The sequence below is a fragment of the Urocampus carinirostris genome, chromosome 2 (assembly GCF_059441175.1).
Source record: "Urocampus carinirostris isolate Australia breed hairy pipefish chromosome 2, RoL_Ucar_1.0, whole genome shotgun sequence".
In the NCBI taxonomy this organism is placed as follows: domain Eukaryota; kingdom Metazoa; phylum Chordata; class Actinopteri; order Syngnathiformes; family Syngnathidae; genus Urocampus; species Urocampus carinirostris.
The window spans coordinates 27,472,616-27,480,253 of NC_142350.1; the positions used below are offsets into that span (position 1 = coordinate 27,472,616).

Sequence of the window (7,638 nt, forward strand, 5' to 3'; positions counted from 1 at the left end):
GAAACTCGGCTCTTTAATACAATTGTTTGTTCGAAAACATTTTTACCTCCCATATTCGCAAAAGTATGTGTATATATAGCTTAGATTAAAAATTGACAGAACAAAAGGACAAACAGGAAAAAGTGGGAGCTTATCTTGGTCCTTTACCACCGAAAGACTTTTCACATTATTCTTGTCATGTAAAAGGATTTTTATAACAAGGTATTTTGAGTAGCGTAAATCAAATCTCATCATCACACAAGACAAATAATCATATTGGAAAATCTAAATCAGCGTCATTATGTATGTTTATTTTATACATCATGTTTATCTACTGTATATACAGGACTGTCGCAGAAAATATGAATATTGTGATTCAGTTTCTTATTTACCCCAATGCAATTTTATTATTCTATTACATAATTCATGTAAACTATAGGTTGACATGGTGCCCACCATTTGTTTGCCCCTCTTCAATTCTATAATAATTCAAGGTAAATTGAAAAAGTGCTTGATCGGCATCTCATGTCCCTTTCCTGACGTCCTTGTGACTCCCCCATCGGTTGTCGTTTATTCAAGTGGATTGCTAATATTTGCCAGCCATAATTATGGAGAGGCATTTGAGCATTACTTCCATATCCTTGATAAGCGGCTTCCTTCTTCTTACTCGGACTTCTTACTCAGTTTCCAAGTATATAGACAGGTGCATGAGCTTTTCAAAAATACAATTAAATGCAGCTCTCTTGCACCAGTGGAAAGGGACAGGATACATTACTTGATTACTAGATGTCACTATATCGTGTCGTGCAACTGAAAAACGAGTGCTAAAAAGCACAAGGAAAAATAAACTATAGATACTCAAAGTGACCAAAATGCACAGATTTTTTCTCTTTTGTTTTGCCCAGCATTTTTTTTTTTTTTAATGGATTTACCTATTAACTTATGTACCTACCTACTTGCTTAATTTCATTCTATAATATGTAATAACTTGTTTACCTATTTCATTCTTGTTTACTTATTTTTTTTCTTATTGGCATAAATTTTTACGTAACTCACTTAGCTATTTAGCTACTTACAAATGTTCTTACTTACTTATATATGTGTTTACTTACATACGTACTACTTGTTATTCATATCCTTATATTTTACGTATTTATTAACTTACCCACTTACAAACTTACTTATTTTACTTAATCCTTAATAGCTTCTTAACTTTCTTGTTTACTTTTGTTTTTTAACTTACAAAGCTATTTACGTACTTATTTACTTAGTGCAAGTACTTATACATTGACTTAATTACTTATTTTTCTTAATACTTATTTTCTTACTTATTTGTGTCCTTATTTTTTATGGATTTACTTATTAACTTACACGTATACTTAAATACTTATTTACTCACTTGTTTACCTACTTGTTTAGCTATGTTTTGTGTTTTACTTACAGTGGAACCTCGGTTCTCGACCATAATCCGTTCCAGAACCCTGTTCGAAAACCGAGTTGTTCGATCCCGAAATCATTTTTCCCATTAAAAATAATGTAAATCGTTTTAATCCGTTCCAACACCCTGAATGTTTACCTTGACTGTTTAACGTAATCATAAAGCTAACCCAGGCTAATCGTACGTTCGCGTTATCAAAATCTTCCGTACGAAAGATTACGCTAACATGAACATGTAAAAAAAAAAAGAAAACAGGTCGCTTACAAGTCATTTAGCACCCGGGTCTCCACAACAAGTGGTGAGCGGTTCATTGGAAAGGGAGCTCAGTTCCAACACCCTGAATTTTGGGCTCAGTTCCAACACCCTGAATGTTTACCTCGAATCATAAAGCTAACCCAGGCTAATCGTACGTTCGCGTTATCGTAATCTTCCGTACGAAAGATTACGCTAACATGGACGTGTAAAACTAAAAAAAACGGATAAAGAAAATAATTATGAATAGGATTTCTTACCTTTGTGGTGGTCAGCAGAAGGCGCAGGTGGACGGTGGGGTATTCCCTAGCAAGACCAGACACTCGCACACCTCCTTCATATTTTGCTGTTATTTCTTTCTCAAATGCAATAGTTGTACGCACTACTTTTCTTTTTTCACCTGTAGCAACTTTGCTGCTTGCACTGACTTTCTATGGAGGCATAATTAGGGGCCAAAACACTTCGTACACCTATATTAAAAGCGAAAGCAAAACGAACAAAGCATGTCCGCATGCGATAACAGTTGGTCACGAGGGGTGGGGGGCTATCTACACGATCTACACCCGTACGCCGCTCAGCATCGCACCCTAGCGTACGCACTCACGCATTACCGGCGTTCGAACTCCGATTTTTTGACCAAACAGCGAAGCAAGAATTTCTCAATTTTTGGTCGGACACCGATTTGTTCGAACTGGGAGGCGTTTGAAACCCGAGGTTCCACTGTATTGCACAGGAGACATCTCCGCATCTGCAGGACCCCTCAACCACAGAGTCTCCTCTCACACTACCCTAGTGGGGGAAATGAGCTCAGGAATAGGAGGGAGAAGTTTAGCTGGGGACCAGGAGAAGAAGGGCAGTGACTGGCCATCACTGCCTGCCCGCCAACTTGAGGGCGTTGTGTTCCAGGATGGAAACATCCAGTGACAGTTGAACACCACCTGATGACATCTTGTCCTGGTTGGAGGCTACAGTCACTTTTTTCTAATGACTGGAAGAGGTGTGAAATAAAATAAATAACTTACTTACGTACTTACATACTAATTTTCTTATTTACATACTTATTTTCTTATATTTTACCTATTTACCACTTAACTTTCTCACCCACTTACTCATTGACTTACTGTATATTACTAAATACTTAATAATTGATTTACTTAATAGTTTACCTTCTTGTTTACTTACTGTATTTTTACGACCATAATGAGCACATAAGTCTGATTTTTGCCCTATCTTGCGTTGTAAAGCAGACCAGTTCGGTGGCCCTTTATGTTTGGGCACAAGCCCCAAGATGTGGGGATCAATGAATCGAGCCTTGGCTAAGTCACGACTTACAACGTTTTTGGTTAAATCCAATGTTTTTGTGAGATTGTTTACATTTCCCTCTACATGTGACTTGTATGCAATCCCTTGTGACATGTATCCCTTCTCCCGTGTGAATGCCACAAGTTTCCCACAAGCGGAAGACATCACACACAATACGTCCACTTTTTGCGGAAGTACCCATGGATGCTAACGCTTTAGCGCATTTGGCAATTTGAAAGTTATTGTTATCGTCTCTCGTCGCTTTTTTTTTATGTTAAAGTGTAATTATTCCACCAGGACCACAGTGGTCCAGAAACTTCCAGCGGACTTTAATGAAAAGAATGGATTGTCGACGCTTTGGCCAACGTGTTTGCCAGGACTGTTTTAGCCTTCGGAAAATGACTCTGAAAGTGAACCTTTTAATGTAGATTTAGCAAAATGGTTCTGGTTGAAAACAGAACAAGGATTTCAAGGGTTTGGTTTATTATGGATTATTGGTAAAATCAAATAATTGATTTTGCACGCGCTCTTTTTTGAAAATGTTGCATTATCTGTGTTTTACTTTCTAATCAATAGTTAAGCAAACCAAAATGTGATTCAATTTTGCTTCCCTTGTATTTTGAAATCTGCTTGTATGTGTTTTAGACAGTGGTGTGCGTCTCAATCCACGCCGCCGCCCTTCTGCATGAAATGCCTTTCGCAAAAGGTATTAAAACACCTTCGTATTTATTTTATGTGTATGTTTATATGCATTTGCACCTAGTATGCGCGAGGGCAGACATTTCATGCAAGAAGAAGAGCCCCGCGACCTATTGTGCAGTGCGCCTTGTGTAGCTTTAAATACATAAAAAGAACCAGGTACAGAGACTGCACCTTGTAACACTTTGCACCATATAGTCATGAAAATACAGTATGTTTTACTTATTGGTTTGAATATTTACTTCTCAAACTGCTTAGCTATTTACTCAAGTATTTGCTTACAAATGTACTTACTTACTCTTTTACTGATTAAATTACTTCCTTGCCCGTTTACCTATTTAATAGGTATTCATTTATTCATTTACTTAGCTAGTCACTCATTTAGGTTTATTTATTTATTTGTTTATTATGTATTTATTTTAGGATGCAATTATCTACAGCACAAGTTAAGAGTGCTCCAAAAATGTTTCATCGGGGAAAACATCAATGGAAAAAGGTTGACAGACCTTTTTAGTAGATTGTGCTATTTTTGCTAGTATTTGTTTTCATTTATTTATAAACAAAACTTAAGCAGGATAAAAAAAAAACGTCCGTCAATTCGATGGTCTAGCTGGTGTTTGGTTGTTTTCACAGGTAGAGGTTGCAAACCAAACTATAAATGGAAAGAAAAATGTCACCTTTGTTGCTACGGATCTAGGGAGCTTTTCATCCAATTTCCTTCCTTCATGAGAAAGCCCCAACCTAAAGCAGTGAGTCAGAAGCATGATGCAATTGTCAGCACACACAACCATTGTGGCCCTCGGCTTTCTCGCCAGCCACTTCGGGACTCGTTCATCGCTCAAAGCTGTCACTTCTCCTTGCCTTACATATATTTTATTTAATATCAAAGCTGTATTCCCTTTTTCTATGGCATGGCTTTTTGCTCACCCTTATGCTTTGATTTTTCTTTCCTCTTACATCATTCTGACCTTGCTCTCACGCCAATCGAGTACAGGCTTTACGAGGTGATGCTTGGCTTTTCAAGATGTCATTTCCCCAACACTAAGTGTCTCGGACAGGCCCAAATGCAGGACAGGAATGAGACGGATGAAACCCCAACAAGGGGGCATTTATTTAACAACTTATTACTATGTTGTTATGTTATTACCATTTTATCGGAAGTGGGGTCAAATATAATTAATCAACCGCAAAATAAATCATTTTACTACAAAATAACAATGACCCAGCACCGGTTAATTATTTCAAGAACTGGTCCACTGTTTACCCCGCTGTCCGTAGAAGACCTTTTGATTAAGCGCCTCCAAATGGTATCAAACACTTCATTCATTACTATATTTGTTTGAATAATACGACCTAGGCAGTTAAGGAATCTGTGAACCTTAAATAAGCAAATATAAACTTTTATACATGATACAAACTATTATACACTATTATTATGCTTGTTTTTAATAGTAATTGGTTAAGAATTTTTCATTTATTTTGGATAACATGAGCCTTATCTAGAGGGAGCTTACATGCTTGTCTGCCATCTTTCTTTTAAGTTCACCTACAAAAATTTGATGAAAGTTCGAGCAAAAAAATGAAAAGAAATATGGTGCTTTTTGGTCACTTCGTGTCACAGTACTTTGTAGCACTTGTTTTCAGTCGCATAACATCAGCTACCTTTCGAGGTCAAATCTTGGCCCGAACCCAACCTGAATTTTGACATAAAATGTCAACTATGAAGTCGGACCAGACAGAGCCAGGCTTATCTCTTTCCCTGTTTTTTGTTTTGTTTTAAATCATCCTTTGTCATGTGTTCTGTTTATTTTTCTCAGTGGAGGAGTTGCCCAGCATGCACACTACTCTGACAGGCTTGGAAGAGTAATTTTTCCCGTTTCTGACAAGCGGCTCATGGTCAGAAACCAATTTTAAGTTGTCACTACCTCGGCAGACTGTTGTCGGAGATTTCAGGACCAGAACGGAAACAGGACCCACTCGCGTAACGTTTTCCACAAGTTTTATTGAAGGAACGAGGAAGGGGTGCACCCACGATCGGGTGTTCGCTCTCGTAGTCTGCTTGTGATCCGAACACAGAAGTGTCACTTCTGTAGCAAGCGATGGCGGTGTCAGGGGCGGAGAACTGGTCGTAAGCCGGGACTGGGAGAGCAGGACGTGGTCGGAATCAAAAACTTATTGTAAGCCGGGACGGGGGAGCAGACGTGGTCAAGATCAAAACAGGTCGTACCGGGAAACAAACAGGAGCAAAAAACGGAACAGGCGTGAGTCGGGGTCAAAAAAGGCCTTGCCGTGTAAAAACAGAGATTCGCAGACGGACCGACAAATGGAGACAGATAGGAGTGGGTTTGAATAGGGACAGGGAGCCAATCAAAGTCCGAGGCAGTTGGCGCCAAAGGAGCGGGCACAGGTGATTCACATCGGTAATCATGACAGGGTAACGTTTACGCCGCGTGCCTTGGGCCCAGGCTTTTCGTTGACAGAGACGGCCAAAATCCCCTCTCTTCCTCACAAATGAAATGTGGAAATACGGGTTATTATCAAGCTGAGTTCCTCAAATCAAGTTCAATGGGGCTCCGGGGTTTTTATAACCTCAGGCCGGGTTGGTTCTGGCTGGATTTTTTTTTAGGCCTGATATAACCTTTAGCAAGCTTTTTAAAGCTGAAAAGTAACATTATCTTTTTACTCATAAAACCAAAAAGCTATCACTTTTAAATGCGTATCTAAAATAATATGTTATCACTATGTTGTTACAACATTATTACTATGTTAGTACCAGGTTGTAATCATAGGGTAAAATAGCCTCAGTCAACCACTAAACATCATGCCAGATAGCAATTAAATATCCTAGAAAATCACCTATATACTTTAGTGGAGAGAAGAGGGTGTGACATCGGAACAGCAGAGGAGAAGATCTTGAGAGGGAGAGTTGTGACATAACTTAGAAAGAGGGTCATGAGTTAAAGGGAATCTTAAAGGGGAGATTTGGGAGTACCTTTACCAAGATGGCTTAAGAGGATGAATAAATAACTGAAGAAGATGGTCTGGAAGGAGAAGCTTATAATACTGAAAGGGAGATTTGCGAGTACCTTTAAAAAGGTGGTTGGAGTGGCAGGTCTTGGATTGGGTGAACTTGGAACGAGGAAGAACTGAGGAAGGAAGTTGTGGGAGAAGATGCTTGCAGTCTTGGCGGGTGAATATATTCAGGAATCAAAACAATTCAGCAGCATGAGGTATTTCGATATTTATGGTAGAGGTGGTTAATTGTCTGATTAGAATCATCTGTGGAGAGAATAGTGAGCGGAACTGGTCAATGGGGTAATACTGCCATCTTTGGAGAAGGAGAGGGAATGCAGGCGCCAAACCATGACACTAAGCATCTCCCCTCCTGTTTCAGTCCACTTTCCTGGCTGTCGTATTGCAGGATGTTCGAAAGGGAAGGAAAGAAGACACAAAAGAAATTCGTAACAAGGCCATTTCGTGGTTTGCACTTTCCTGAAAAACAATAAGTTACATTTACTAGCTACTTCATTTAAAAAGATATTCCGTTAAACCCCAGAATACTGATACGGAAAACGAGCATGTTACTATAAAGTAGTTACAGACTACTTTCTATACTAGCACAGAAGCCAACGCCCTAAGAATTATTTCAAATAGCCTCATAAGAAAAGGAATAGAAGAAAATGTGTACAACTCTACATTGCTCTATATTGAATATCTTCTTCATTTTTTGTTACTGTCCAAGATGTTATCTTTTTTTATTTTTTTCAGAAAAATAATTTTCAAATAACGATACAAAAAATTAGCACACTTTTACAATAAATTAGGTCTTTGCCCCATTAATTGCAGGTTTATTGGTCCTGTGTAAGCCACAACCCTTTCCCATGTGTGTCGTGATTGCCTAAGTGAAGTCACCTGGGGCAATCGTTTGGCGCGCTGAAGTGCACTTCCTGATTGGCTGACGTTCTCCA

At 38.8% G+C, this 7,638-nt stretch overlaps 1 long non-coding RNA gene across 3 annotated transcripts in view; it reads left to right on the forward strand.

Moving 5' to 3' along the window:
- The window catches only part of LOC148371553 (uncharacterized), a 29,555-nt gene extending 23,926 nt beyond the window's left edge, over positions 1 to 5,629 (forward strand). The window contains exons 3-5 of one of the 3 annotated variants that reach the window (XR_015849639.1): positions 2,403 to 2,666; positions 3,617 to 3,677; positions 4,304 to 4,521. This is a non-coding gene — a long non-coding RNA (uncharacterized LOC148371553). Of the gene's footprint in view, positions 1 to 2,402; positions 2,667 to 3,616; positions 3,678 to 4,303; positions 4,522 to 5,487 lie in introns of those variants that run through there. The other 2 variants (XR_015849637.1, XR_015849638.1) reach the window with 2 other exon arrangements.
- Positions 5,630 to 7,638: the final 2,009 nt, after the last annotated feature.